Raw genomic sequence first — 14,557 nt, 5'->3', positions numbered from 1 at the left:
CACATGTGTGAGTACATGTGTACACGTGTGCACACGCCTGTGTGTGCACATCTGTGCATGTGTGCGTGTGCACGTGTGTGGCCATGTCCGCATCCAAAGCTGTGTGTCCCAGTGCTAATCACGCTCACCGAAGACCCTAGTACGTACTGTCATTTCTCGGGATGTGTCCCCCGCGTCCCCGTCTCCCTCTCAGCGATCTGTGAGAGCGCTCCCTTTTCTACAACTTGCAATCACGTTTCCACAGTTCCCCGCTTTTTAAAATGAAAAACAGGGCCCTTGAGCTCCCAGGGATGTTGGTTGGATTCATGGCCGGTATGTGACAGTTAAAATCCAGGGTGAGAATTTGAACAGATTTGTCTGTAAATTCCATCTATAGTGATTTTTGATATAGTGACACTTCATTTGTGCAGAGTCAACTGTATGACTTTTTGGTTTCCTTTTTGGTCTTAAGCTTAGAGACATGTTTTCCACCACAAAGAGGTTCATGATAATTATTTCCGTCCTGTGTCAGGTACACGGGACCCCTGGGTGTCGTTAAAAAGCATCTTTATTTTTACATTTCACTCCTCCTTGAGCATTGTTCCAAGAGGACTGTTTTCTCATGTTGCAGTTTGAAAACTTGGGCCAAGATCTGGAACTTTCCGGTCACTGTTAGTCCTGCAATTAATTCAAGATGCTTGTCTCATGCCATCTGTCCCCAGGGAGTGCACATCCCTTCTAGGAGACAGACCCGCACCCACCAGCCGCGTCCGCAGGCTCCTCGGCCCCCACTGTACCGGCTCCTGGATTCCCCCAGACACCGGCCTCGGAGTCACGTGTCAGACCGCACCGTCCCTCCGGGAGCCTGAGTCACAGCCTCGGGTCGGGTGGTGGACATCCCCGAGGGCGGGAACATGAATCTCAGCCCCTGGTCATCTCCAGGGGTCCTTCCATGGAGCCCTCACCCCAGCCACACCTTCCCCAGGGACAGAGGGACAGGGTGGGGGGAGGGTGTCCCACAGGCTGTTCTCGGCCTCTGCTGGGAAGACCGTTCCAAAGAAAACATGCACGTGTGGCTCGGTGGCTCCTGATGGTGGCCCTGGGGCCACGGCCCACATTCCCAATCTCACATCCTGTTACAACCACCTCTGTGACCTCACTGAAGGATGTCACACTTTGCGTCCCCGTGCGGCTGAGCCGATCGTCGGCAGAGACAGGAGTCCTTCGAGCGATCTGTCTGTGGACCACGGGCTGGGGTCTCCACCCGGGAGCAGCGGTGGCAGGCTGGGGTCTCCCCCACGGACAAACAACCTGGGGTCCCGGGAGAGACGTGGGACACACGCTGACCGGGCAGCGGGGGGGCTGGGTGTGAGGGGCTGTTGGGCGTCATCCCTGACCCCCAAGGACCACACGAGTGACAGCCAGGCCGGGCCCTGCGGTGAGAGGGGTGGACTCGGGAGCAGGGCGGCTCATGGCCCGTGTGGCAGGGAGTCCTGCGAGGGGCTGGGCTGGGAGGAAGTAGCCTCCAGGGGTTGGGGTCCTGGCTGGGAGGCGGGGAAGAGTGGGGCACCGGCCAGTCGGGCTCTGCTGGATGCGGCAGCCATGGCGCAGGTGGACCGGGCCTGTGGCTGGGGGCGTGACGGGTGAGCATACAGGGAGATCGTCCCGCGCATAGCAGGAGGGCGGCGACCACACGGGGCTTCACCCACCGTGGGCATCCACATAGCCTCTGGCCCCCCACATCATGCCACCTGTGTGGGTCAGGGCTCTGGGAGGGGCCTGGGAATGTGGGTTTTAAGAAACCCTGGGGGGTGTCTGACCACTAAGGAACTGGGAGTCCAATCACCGGGACTGGACTCCTGGGACTCCTACTAGGGCCAGCAGGGGCTTGGGGGCGCCCTGAGTCCCCTCCACAGTGTGGACAGGCACGTGTGTGCCGCAGAGACTGTGACCCAGGTAACATGCTTGGTCTCTGGGGAGCAGTCCCAGAGCCAGGACCAGGCCCTGCGGGCGGGTGGCAGGGCCTCCAGCCGCAGGACACTGGGCCCATCCCGGATGACCAGCCCAGGCCCCCAGCTGGGTGTTGGTGGGGGTGGGGGGCTTTGTCAGTGGGAGGGAGCAGGGGAGGGTCGTGGCTGGGATAAACTCAGTCAACTCCCCACTGTGCGAGGGCAGCGTGGTGGGTGTCTCTGGCCCCGAGGTCCCCGCTCCTCCTTCCTGTGCCAGGGAACAGCTCTTGCCCCCGTCTCTGGAGGCCCAGAGAGGGGTCCCAGCCGCGGAGCCCTGCGGCTCTGCCTGCGAAGACGGGCAGGAGTGAGCGCATCCAGACGGCAGAGCGGGCGCCTTTTAAAAAATATTTTTATTCCACAACAGTTTTCTTTTCTTAAAAGACTTTATTTATTTATTTTAGAGAGCGAGAAAACACCCGAGGGGGGAGGGGTGGGGGGGCGAGAAACTCCGGCAGACCCCCTGCTGAGCGCTGGGCCCGGACGGGGCTCCGTCCCGCGACCTCGGCATCAGGACCTGAGCCGAAACCGAGTGAGAGTCGGACGCTCGGCCCATGGAGCCCCCGGGCGCCCCTCGAGCGCGCATCTTCTAATTCCATCATTTGTTGGCTGGAATTCTACCGTGAGGAAGAGCTTCCCCCGAGTCATGACTTGAGTTTTTCTCAGTCAAGAGAAAACTCTTCCCTCCTCATTTCCCGCGAGGGACGGTCATCTGTTACTGTCCTTACTGACTTTCCTCTGGCGCTCGCATCTGCCCCCGGGAGCCGCCCCAGGCCCACTTCCGAGGCTTCTCCCCATGCACCTGCCCCCGGGCTCCTCCCTGCCGGCCCCCAGCCCCCCGGAGCCCTGACATCCCCCAGAGCCTCCCTGCTACATGGGAGGACGGGACGAGGCTCCTCTCGGACAGTAAGGAGAACCGGGGACCCGCGGGCAGAGGTCCCTCGGAGGTGGGGGTGCTCTCCTATGCCTGGTGTCCTGCTGGCCCCGGGCAGCCCCCGTCAGGTCTCGGGCCAGCAACGGGGGAGGGAGGCTGGGGACCCACCCCACTCTGGGGGTTGCAGGGAATGGCAGCAGGCCACGCTCCCCGAGGCCATCGGGACGCCCACAGGGACCCCAGGCTGCCCTGCAGAGCCCTCACACGGCCTTTCCACCTTAGGCCCGGGGGCTTTGTGCCCAAGCAAATGGAAGTCATCCACTCGTCACTGCTCGGCGGCTCCGAGCAAACACCGGAGATCGCCCTCTTTATGAACTGCTCTGCCAGGGAGAAGGTGGCCTTGGCCACAGCCGGCGTTTCCTGCTCCCCTGCAGGTTCAGGGACAGGGCTCGGTGTGGCAGGAGGCCCCAGACGCTGATGTGACAAGCAGGGGAACTCTTGTCCCCCGGGCCGGCCCGGTGGCCAGACAGCCGGTCCATTGAGCCGTGTGGAGCAGCCGCAGCTGCCCGAGCGCACAAAGGGACCTTGTTTTTACCCGTCACGTGCTCCCCGGCCCCCTCCCGACCTCTCTGGGGACACGATTAGGTGTGGGAACTATTTCCCTTGGGGCTGCATTCGACATTTGCCATTCATTCCAGAGGAGGCGTCTGGACTGAGGGGGCACCCCCGGCCTCCCCCAGCCCCGGCTCCCTGCAGAGGACTCGGGGCGGGCTGTCCCGATGCCCCTGCTGACCTGAGCCCCGGCCAGAGCTCGGCCGTGTCCTCGCCCTCGTCACCTTCCAGTTCCGCACGAGCACACGGGGTCTGGGGTAGGGCTCAGAGGGGAGAGATGGAGCTGGGTGAAAGGTACAGAGATGCGTGCACACACGTGCACAGACACACGGCACACGCATGCACACACGTACACACAGTGACACACGTATCCACACACGTGCACAGACACACAGTGGCACACGCATCCACACACGTGCACAGACACACAGTGGCACACGCATGGCAGGACCACATGCACAGATACACACAAAGACGGAGTATTCCATTCGGAGGGTGAGGGATGCACAATTCCTAAGGGTATTTCCACACACACACACACACACACACACACACACACACGGTGGCAATCTCAGTGAAATCAGGAGGCTTGATGGCATCACGCCCCTCTCAACACCGACTTCCCCACGGTTCTGCTCTGTGCCGGGGGCGCAGGGCCTGGAGCCGGTTCCCTGAGAGCCGGTGCTCTCAGGACTGGGATCGGAGCCGCTGTCGGGCCAGCGGGACGGAATGTCTCCCAGCTGCCAGGACGAGGCAGGAGAGCAGGCGCTCCAGGAACTGCGGATTCCAACGCCGGCCCGGATAACCATGGGGCCTGGAGCACGTTGCTGTAACCGTCCAACGAAACCACAATTACACAGGCCCCGAGAGCCAGGCCCGCCTGTTTACAGCACGCCCGCCCGGGGAACGGAAAGAGGCTCTTGGAAACACTGCAGGGGAATTGCAAAACAGCTCTGCGGGACCAAGGGTCGGGTGGGGCCTCACATGCTGTGCTAGGGCCTGGGGCTCTGAGGGCCTGTGGCTCTCAGGATCCCGCCACCTGCTGTCCCCTGCAGACCTCGCTGACCGCCACTGCCACCTGGCTTGGCAAGTTAACAGAGACCATGCTGATGGGCAGGGATGGGCCGCGGATCCCATCGGGCTCCCTCCTGCGGTCCTTGAATGATGGCCCCCAGCACCCTCACCCACTGGCTGAGCACCCTCCCCTCCTCGCTGCCTTCCCTTCTGTCGGTGTGGGGGGGCCGGGACCTGCCGCTGGCAGGGTGGTCGGGGCCGTCATTCTTGCCCCTCCCTGTGGAGGGCGGAGCAACGCAGCTCCTGTCCACGTTCAATCCCCAGAACATGCGGCTGTGACGTTTGGAGGAAGAAGTACCTTTGCAGGGGCTGCCTGGGTGGCTCAGTGGGTTAAGCCTCTGCCTTCAGCTCAGGTCATGGTCTCAGGGTCCTGGGATCGAGTCCCACATCAGGCTCTCTGCTAGGCAGGGAGCCTGCTTCTTCCTCTCTCTCTCTCTCTACTTGTGATCTCTCTCTGTCAAATAAATAAAATCTTAAAAAAAAAAAAAGTACCTTTGCAGATCTGGAGGAGTTAGGGTCTCGAGATGAGGGGATCGTCCCGGGGTCCCCGGTGGGCCCTGACCCCCACTGCGAGTGTCCTCATAAGAGGGAAGAATGGAGGACAGACACGGGGAGGGGCTGGGGGACACTGGTCAGGAGGCCGGCAGAGGCAGCTTCCCCGGACCCTCCTGGCCTCCAGGCCCCGGGAGCCGCTCGCTCTGTCTCAGCTGCGGCGGCCGCTGCCCCCAACAGCATCTCACCCCAGAACCGGAGGGACGCTTTTGGTCAAACTTCTCCAAAACCAAGGGTGACCAGAGGAGGGAAATTAAGGCTTTGAGGGGAAATGTCACAAGACGCTTCGCTGAGAAAATTAATTGCTGATAGGGACGAGTTCCGAAATTTCCTGAAATACCTGGTTTTCCTGGGCTTTAAGCTCTTACTGCACGGACCAGAAACTTAAAGCAAAATGCCGGGCATGGAGATCCAGGTGGCCAGCGTCTGCTCTGCTCTGGCCAGTGCCCAGGAGAGCCCAGGATCGGGAACCCAGTCCAGACCCCAGGACCAACCCTGAGGCACCCACCCACCTAACTTCTGCGGATGGGCCTCCTGGGCTTGAGGGGCTGGGCCTGGGACCCCGCCCCACAGTACGCTCAGGGTAGCTGCCTGAGTCCTGCCCGACCAGGAGAGAACACAGGAGGGTCGTGACCTGGCCACTCCAGGTCCTAGCCACTCCAGGAAACCCAGCTGCTTCCTGCCCATGGGGCTGCCTGCCCTCTGGGTGCTCGGGACTCCTGGCCTTCCAGAAAGCCTTATGCCTGCAGGGCTGCCCGCTGTGGGCTGGGACGGCAGGGGCTGTCCCCAGCTGGAGGAAGGGCCACGTGCCCACACCTTGCTGGGTAATGGAGCTACTCCAGGAAGAGTGCGCGGGTGCACATACACACACGCACATACACGCACACAAGCATGTTCACAGCAGGTGGAGGTGAGCGGGAAGGTCGCTCCAGGCTGAGTGACAGCAAGAACACAGGTGTGCGGGGACCGCTGGCTGGGGTAGGGGCTGGCGCTGGCCGGACCCCTGCCTTTCCCAGAGCCAGTCGAAAGACAGAAGACTAAACACTTCTGTCCACTTCTCATTTCCTGAGAAGTCCTTTCTGCCAAGATGAGTAGATGTGTATCAGCCGCTTGGCCGGTCACAGAAACCCTGCTTGCTGTAGAGACGGGGTGCAGCTACCCAGCGGAGGGAGGGTCGGGATGGCTCACCAGCACGGGCTCCTACACCGGCCCCCAGAGCCTGGGGTTGCCAGAGAGCAGGGGGGAGGCCTTGCACACCAGCCCGTCTCAGCACCAGCTCACACTCTCATCTGCACGGGCTCCACTTGGGGTTGTAGACCCGGCCTCAGGGTCCAGATGGCAGCAGCAGCCCTGCCACCCACTCCCCGCACCCCAGAGGCAGCAGGGGGACAGGGGGACAGCACATGGGCCCGCCCCCATGGACACTGCCGTTCCTAACCCATCTGCCGCTCGGGGTCCCTCTCCACACTGGGCTTCACCCTGTCCACTCAGAACTCTAGCCGTGTGTGGGCCTCCAGAGGTGGCTCTGCATGACCCCTCCATGTGCTTTCCTTTGATGGGGTGGGCAGGGAGAGCAGAGGCTCAGAACTTGGAAGGATCTGTCCTCCCCATGCTGACACACATGTAAACGGCGATCTTAGGGGCCCCTGGGGGGCTCACTCGGTTACGCATCTGCTCAGATCATGATCTGAGGGACTTGGGGTCCAGCCCCGCGTCGGGGGGCTCAGTGCGGGGCCTGCATCACCCTCTCCCTCTGCCTGCCCCTCCCCCTGCTTGTGCTCGCACGCCCTCTCTCTGTGTCAAATAAATAAAATCTTTTTTAAAAAAGCAATCCTAACCAAATCCCCAAAGATATTTGATGGGACCTGACAACTTGAAATAGTTAGTAAATAAGAAACAAAAACAGTTTTAAAAAACTGCTAAGAACAGCGACACAATAGTGAAGGAGAACAAAGTTGAGGACCAACACCCCTGACTTCAGGAGTCACCATGGAGCAACAGTGACCAAGACACTATGGTATTGGAGAAGGAACAGACAACGAGAGCAACGGGACAGTACAGAGAGCCCAGAAACACAGCCACACACACGCTGTCCAGGGCACGAGGCCATCCGTGTCTTCAGCAAGCGGGGCGGGAACAACGGCACGTCCACACGCAAAAAGTGACCCTAGACACAGACCTCACGCTCTTGATGATTCACTCACAGTGGATCGCAGACTCAATGCAGAATGCGAAATGATCAAACTTCGAGAAGACAACACAGGAGAAATCCCGGGGGACCCTGCAGAGGGGGTGACTTTTTTCACACAGCACCAAAGGCACAATCCGAGAAAGAGAGGACGGGTGAGCCGGACTTTGTTAACACGCCAAACTTGTGTTCTGCAAAAGACCATGTCAGGAGAGTGAGAAGACAAGCCACAGCCTGGGAGGAAGCATTTGCCAACGACACCTCCTAAAGGACAGTTATCTGTCATATATAAAGAGCTCTGAAAACTCAACAATGAAGCAAACGACCTTTTAGAAATAGACAAAAGACCCAACAGAGAAGACACACAGACGGCCAATCAGTAAAGCTGCCCCACGTCCCAGGTCACCGGGGAGATGGAACGCAAACAGCGGCGACACCGCTGCACGCCTCCGAGGGCGGCCACGGTCTGGCGAGGACGGGAGCGCCCGGAGCGCCCGGTCACGGCTGCGGGGAAAGCAGGTGGTGCCGCCACCTCGGAAGGAGGTTTGGTGGTTTCTCCCAAGACGAAACCTGCTCTTCCCATTCGACCCGGCGATCGCGCTCCCTGAGGTCCCCCCGCGGCGGACGGGAACACACGTCCCCACAGAAACCTGCCCACGAGGGCGGCAGCAGCTCCGTGCGTAACTGCCGACCCTCGGAAGCCACCCAGGGGCTCTTCAGCGGGTGGACGGACACGGGAACTGTCCCTCCAGCTGGGAGAGGGTGTTCAGCATGAAGAGGACATGAGCCATCCCGCCATGAGGGGACGCGGGGGGCCGTGAGTGTGTCACTGAGTGACAGGAGCCGGTCTGAGAAGGCTGCGGCCCGTGTGACCCCAGCGACAGGACTCTCTGGCGAAGGCACAGCGGTGGGGCTGGTGACGGGCTGTGTTGCGGGGGCGGGGGGAGGAGGGTGGTGGGGATGAATGAGTAGACCACAGAGGCTGTTTAGGGCCGTGAAAGCAAGGTGTGTGGCACTGGAGGGGTGGCTGCGGGCTGTCCCACACGTGTGCAAAGCCACAAACAGCCATCCCCGCCCTCTGGGTGGTAATGGTGTGTGAGTGCAGCCTTATACACTGTGACACACACACCACTCCGGGTGGTGACAGAGAGACAGAGAGACACGGGCGGTCTCCCCGGTTCTGCTGGGAACCTAACACTGTTCTAAACAATAATCTGTTTCCAACAAAAAAAGGGGGTGCCGGGTGGCTCAGTGGGTCGTCTCTGACTCCAGATTTCAGCTCCGGTCATGGTCTCAGGGTCGTGGGATCGAGCCCCGCGTCGGGCTCCGTGCTCCACAGGGAGTCTACCGGAAGGTCCCTCTCTCCCCCTGCCTGCCCCCTCAGAACAAAACACAACAAGAGTAAGAAGGAAATTTGCCTTAATAGGCACGTGGACACGTAAGAAAACCCGAGTAAATGAAAGGTTTTCTGGCTGTAGGAACAGAGAAACACATCAGGGAACAGAGGTGAGGGCTCGGTGGGAACTGTTCCCAGGGTCAGGGGGCATCTGAGACGTGGAGGGAGCAGGGCGGGCTGGGGGCACACGGGGGGTCAGACCCACTCCTGCCTGCACCCACAAACAGAAACACAAAAGTGTGAGATGAGCAGGAGAGAAGAGGCAAGGCTTGGTCTGGACCCCGAGCAGGAGCGGCCGGACACAGCCACATGGACACAAAGGAGGAGGGCGTTAAATCGGAAGCAGAAGTTAAGCTTTTGATGACATCAGACCCATACCCAAAGGACAGGTGACAGACGGGAGGCTAGGCAACAGGAGGGACACCCCCGCCTGACTGGGCCTGGGGAGCTTGCAGCAGAGTGGGACCGTGACCGCGGAGACGGGGCCGGAGGGGCCGCCTGCCTGCCGCCCCGACCTCCCATCCTCCCCGTCCTCTGCGGCCAGAGCGGGGATCTTCTGGGCTTTACCGTGTCCAGCGTCCGCAGTCTCTCAGCCTGCCCGGCTCCTTGTGCTTTGTTTTTATTATTACTTTTGAAGATTTTAATTTATTTATGTTAGAGAGAGAGAGAGCACACAGGTGAGACTCCTAAGCAGACTCCCCATGGAGCTTGGAACTGGACACAGGGCTCGATCCCACGACCCTGAGATCCCGACCGGAGCCAAAATTGAGAGTCAGGTGCTCAATCGATGGAGCCCCCGGGGCGTCCCTCTGCCCCCATCCTTGTGATCTTGAATGTCAAAGCATGCTCAGCTCCTGGGTGCAGACAGCGCAGGCCAGCGGCGGGCGGTCCGGCGGAGCTGGGCTGGCCCCTGAGCTGCTCTGAGACGCCCCCGCACCCCCCGGGACACTGCTGGAAAGGCCCAGCCAGCCTCCCCCAGAACCAGGAGCGGGCGGGGCTGGCACAGGACCGAGGACACGCCCTCCGGGGTTTGACGCGTATCCCAGCAGGCAGTCCCGGGAAAATGCTGGTGCCCGTGCACGGACGTCCAGGGAACCCACCCGGGGTCCACCCAGCGTGCTGGAACCCGGGCTCCTGCTCGAACGCAGGTGCCCGTGCAGCAGGCCTGGGGGCCGAGAGGCTGCAGTGCCCTGCCAGGCCCACCGGACACCACGGCTTCCTCCAGGTGCCTTAAAACCGCACCCCAGAGCTCTGTCTTCCCTGCTGCTCTCGTGTGCGGCAAGTAGCTGGGAATGGAAATGATTGTCACTCGGTGGGGGACGTGTCCTTGGACCCCGAGAACCTAATTTTGGGGAGAAGGAAGTGGGAAACAATCGTGGAAGTGGGAGAAGGTCCGGCCACAGAGGCCAACAGCCGCCGTCCTTGTCCGTGAGCTCGCCCTGCTTGGCGGGCGAGGATTTCTGTGGGTTCAGGAGGACCGTTAGGCTTGGATCCCACTGGTGTGCCCTCGGTGGGACTCTCCGCTGCTGAGCAGGACCCATGTGTCCTCAGTCCAGACACTGCTGTGTCCTCAGTCCAGACCATCTGCCCCAGGCCTCCGGATCCCCCAGCTACAGAGGAGGCCACTGGAGGGGTCAGTTCCAGAAGTGGGAGCAGGGAACATGGGGGTCCCCATGGCCTTCCAGAAGATACCATCCCACTCGGGTGCTGTCACTGGGCTGCTTTTGTAGGCTCAGCGAGCCCCTACCCCATCAGGCTGGGGATATGCTGGGCTGGGTAATGCCCCGTGGACGGTCCCCTGGGGGGCCACAGTGCCCCTTCCCCCCATTAAGAGCTCTAAGGTTCTTGCATCAAGGTGAACATTTTTCAAGTTTGAGATGGCAGCCGCTGTTCCCCCAACCAGAGAACATCTCCCGTACCCCGGATGTCTTCCCAAGGCTGGGTGCCCACCTCGATCTGTGGGAGCTTTCTCCTCACCCACCACGGCTGCTGGGCCAGGCTGGGGGCCTGTTCTGGCTGCCCAAGGTCTCTCAGGGGCCCAGATCCTGTACTCGGGTGCCCGGAGCCCCTAGCACCTGCCTTCGCTCACGTGGTCTAGCCTCATACCCAGATCCCCGCCCACGGTGGCTGCACCCAGTGAGCCCCGGGGCACCCAGGATGGCTAACTGCCCTTTTGCCCGTGCCACATCCCTGGGGGGGTCATAGCTATGCTCTGGCCTGCTTGGGGGCTCAAGGGGGTTCACCATGGGGGCAGACCCTACACCTCCTCCCTGGATCCACCCTGGATCCCAACCAGCCTTGCCAGCGCACAGCTAGCCACGCCCCCTGCCAAAGAGTAGAGGCCAGGTGGGAGGAGGACGAGACAGGGAGGAAGACAAGGTGGGCAGGAGGACGGGGCGGAGAGGAGGACGAGACGGGGAGGCAGGTGTAGGGATGTGCGGCTCCCACCCCCACCCAAAGGTCACTACTACAGGGGGTGCCCCCTGCACTTCCTCTCGGTGGGGATCCCCTCTCCCACACACCTGCCCAGAAAGCGTGTGAGTCCTGGGGTCTCAACCCAAGCAGACCGGCAGTGGAGGGAGGAGAGGCCCGTCCTTCCAGAGGGTTCCTCCCACAGGGAGGGTGCCAAGAGGGAGCAGGACTGGTCCGAGATGGGCCCTGCTAGACGGGGGAGGGGAGGCTCCCTTCTGGGCCGAGACCTGGGTCAGCCTGAGGGTTTTCAAAGGAGAACAGGCAGGGCCCGGGTGGCTGGTTATCAGGTCCCCTCCCATCTTCACCTCTGCTCCCACCTCAGGCCCTCAGACCTCCTCCCTCAGACCTCACCCTGGGCCCCCGTCTCCCATCACCCTGTCCTCTCAGGCTTCACCCCTCCCCCAGTACCCCACCACCCTCAGGCCTCACGCCTGCCACCCCTCAGCCCTCTTTCCTGCGTCTCTTTGGCACTGAACATGCTCTGGGACCCTTCTGGGGTCTGCGTGCAGCCCCGACCATCTCCTGGGCCAGGCTCCAGGGTGTGGGGTCCCTCCTGGCCCATGGCTCATGTTGCTGCCCCGTCCTGCGCGGCCATCTGGGCAGGGGGGCAGACGCCCCGCACCGCCAGGGCACTGGGCCGCCTTCCATGGATGACTCACGGCGGAGTCAGGCCCGGGGCAGAGGGTGCCAGACGCTGACCTGCCCCGGAGCAGGGGTGTCGCCCCGTAACGCCTCCACGGAGGAGCTCACACCTCCCAATGCTGCGACGAGAGCCCTGCATTTCCGTGTATCGGTCCCATTGGCCCCCCGTCCTGTGGGTTTCATTTCACATGTTTCATCCTGAGGATAAGCAGGCTTTGCTGGGGGCCGAGGGCGCTGAGGCACCGTGGTCCTGTGGTGGGCAGTGCCGTCCCCTCCCTCCCCTCCCCTCCCGCAGCCACTGGGGCCCGGTTGGCCGGGAGGAAGGAAGCTGGCCTGAGTGTGGGCCTGACCAGCTCTGGCCTGGCCGCCCTGGCGCCCTCCTCGGGACCCTGGCGCCGGCCCGCCCCGGGGCCAAGCGGGGAGGCTATTCTGGGAGCTCGTGGTGAGGCCCCGGGAGCTCCTTATAAGGCTCCCTCCGGCAGCGTGCTGCCGTCCGACCCGAGGTCCGCCTGCCGCCCCGGCCTGCTGCGGGACCCGGTGCACAGGCCCCTGCCCTGAGCCCACTTCTCCGTGGGGTCTGTCCCCCCCCCCCGATGATGCTCTCTCTCCACTTCAATGAATTTCACCAACATCAAGGCCTTGGGGTCTTGGGAGAGAAGTAGGGGCAGAGCGGGCTTTCCACATCCTTATATGATGGAGCTCCTGGGCCTGGCTGCGTCACCATGGCTGGGACTCAGCCCTGGGAGCACGTGATCCTGGCTTATTTTTAGACACTCTTACCGGAACACCTGGGTTGGCCTAAAAAAATACATGTATTTGAATAGTTTGAAAATATAACTTTGCAGCAACTCCCTCCCTGGGGAGACGATGCCCGGCAGGCTGTTTCCGGAGGCTAACGGGCCTGAGTTTCCTCTTCACCCAGCCGTCCGGCCACCGTGCGGCCCTGGCTCTCTCCCAATGTGGCCCCCGCAGGACACTCTGCACTGAGCCACCTCTGCTTGCGGCTCTCCCTTTAGACAAGCAGGTGCTGGAAACGGGAGGCCAGGACCAGATTTTCACCAACTTCTCCCTGCGAGGGCTGTAGTCCGACCCCCGGCGCTAGGCACGGGGACCGCGGGCAGCACTTGGTGACGAATGAGTGGGTGAGGCAGTGGGCTGTCCTCTGAGCCCTGCGCCGAGGCTGGCCCGCGTCTTAGTTGGCTGGTGTCCAGTGGGGATCTGCCATGGCTGGGAGCAGGTGGGCTGTGCTCGCTGCCCAGGCACAGAACTTGACCCCCACCCCAGCTCCCTTGCCTGCTGCATGGGACAGACCCAGGACACGGGTGGGGAAAGCGTGGGAGGCCTTGCATCCTTGCAACTTTGGGCAGAGTCCCTGGCCCAGTATCCTTGGCACCACTGGGAGCTTGTGGGGAGGCAGCCTCTCCGAGCAGCTCTCAGCCTCTCTCTCTGGCTGGGTGGGGCCTGCTGGGCAGGGCAGGGGCTGCAGTCTCTGAAGGCTGGACCGGCTACAGCCAGGCCACATGGCTTGTGCTGGGGTGAGCTTGGGAGCCCCAGCTCGGCCCCAGTGCCGTTCCCTGCTCCGCTGTCACCATCCCCGCGAGGCCCATCTAGGAGCCCTCGGTCGAGAGCACATGTCACGTCTAACACACATGATGCGTTCCCTGTTTGTGGCTCCTGCCGTCGTAGGAGGAAATCCCAGGCAGCTGGGGGCCTGGGAGTGTCCCTGGGGCCCGGCACACACACACGTGCCCCACAAACCCTCCTGGATGAGTGAGTGCCCTGTGCGATTCGGGAGAGACCCCACGAGGAGGAAGTGCCCTGCGGCTCCACACTGGGTGTGTCCGTGAACAAGGACCTCACCAGTGTGTGCCGCCGTCCGGACGGGGCACTGACAGCTTGGGACCGCGTCTGGGGGTTCTGGACGCCCACCCTCCCCTCCGGCGCCCTGACTCGCTCTCCAGGCCTCTCGGCGATGCAACTGCCCTGAAGCTTTATGCTCCGAGAATCAGCCTCCCCCCCACACCTTGTGTGCGCTCAATGCCTGGACCCTGTCCCTCTTCTTTAGCCTCTACGGCAAGTGCAGGTAATCAGAAACTCTGCTCCCCTGTGCGTCCGTGGGGTCCAAGCCCCTCAGCTGAATTCATGCTGTTCTTTTGAGATGATGTTTTTAAAAATTTCTTTAAATGTGATTAATTAACACGCAGCGTATTATTAGTTCCAGAAGTAGAGGTCAGGGAGTCACAGCTGCATATAGCACCCAGTGCTCGTCCCATCACGTGCCCTCCTGAATGCCCGTCCCCCCGACCTCCATCCCCCACCCCCCGTCCAGCAACCCTGTTTGTCTCCTATGATTAAGAGTCTCCTGGTTTGTCTCTCTCTCTGCTTTCATCTTGTTTTATTTTTCTCTCCCTCCCTCTATGCTCCTCTGTTTTGTTTCTAAAATTCCACACACGAGTGAGATCATGTGATAATCCAGATGGACAACAGACACATGAGAAAGTGCTCCACATCACTCGGCACCAGGGAAATACAAATCAAAACCACAGTGAGATCCCACCTCACACCGGTCAGAATGGCTAAAATGAACCAGTCAGGAAACGACAGGTGCTGGCGAGGATGCGGAGGAAGGGGAGCCTCCTGCACTGTTGGTGGAACCCAAGCTGGGGCAGCCACTCTGGAGAGCAGCATGGAGGGTCCTCAGAAAGTTGACAATAGAGCTGCCCTACGACCCAGCGATCACCCTACTGGGTATTTACCTCAAA

Source organism: Lontra canadensis, unplaced genomic scaffold (assembly GCF_010015895.1).
Source record: "Lontra canadensis isolate GAN:19392208 unplaced genomic scaffold, GSC_riverotter_1.0 scaffold29, whole genome shotgun sequence".
Classification (NCBI taxonomy): domain Eukaryota; kingdom Metazoa; phylum Chordata; class Mammalia; order Carnivora; family Mustelidae; genus Lontra; species Lontra canadensis.
Note: the sequence above shows the minus strand (reverse complement) of the source record.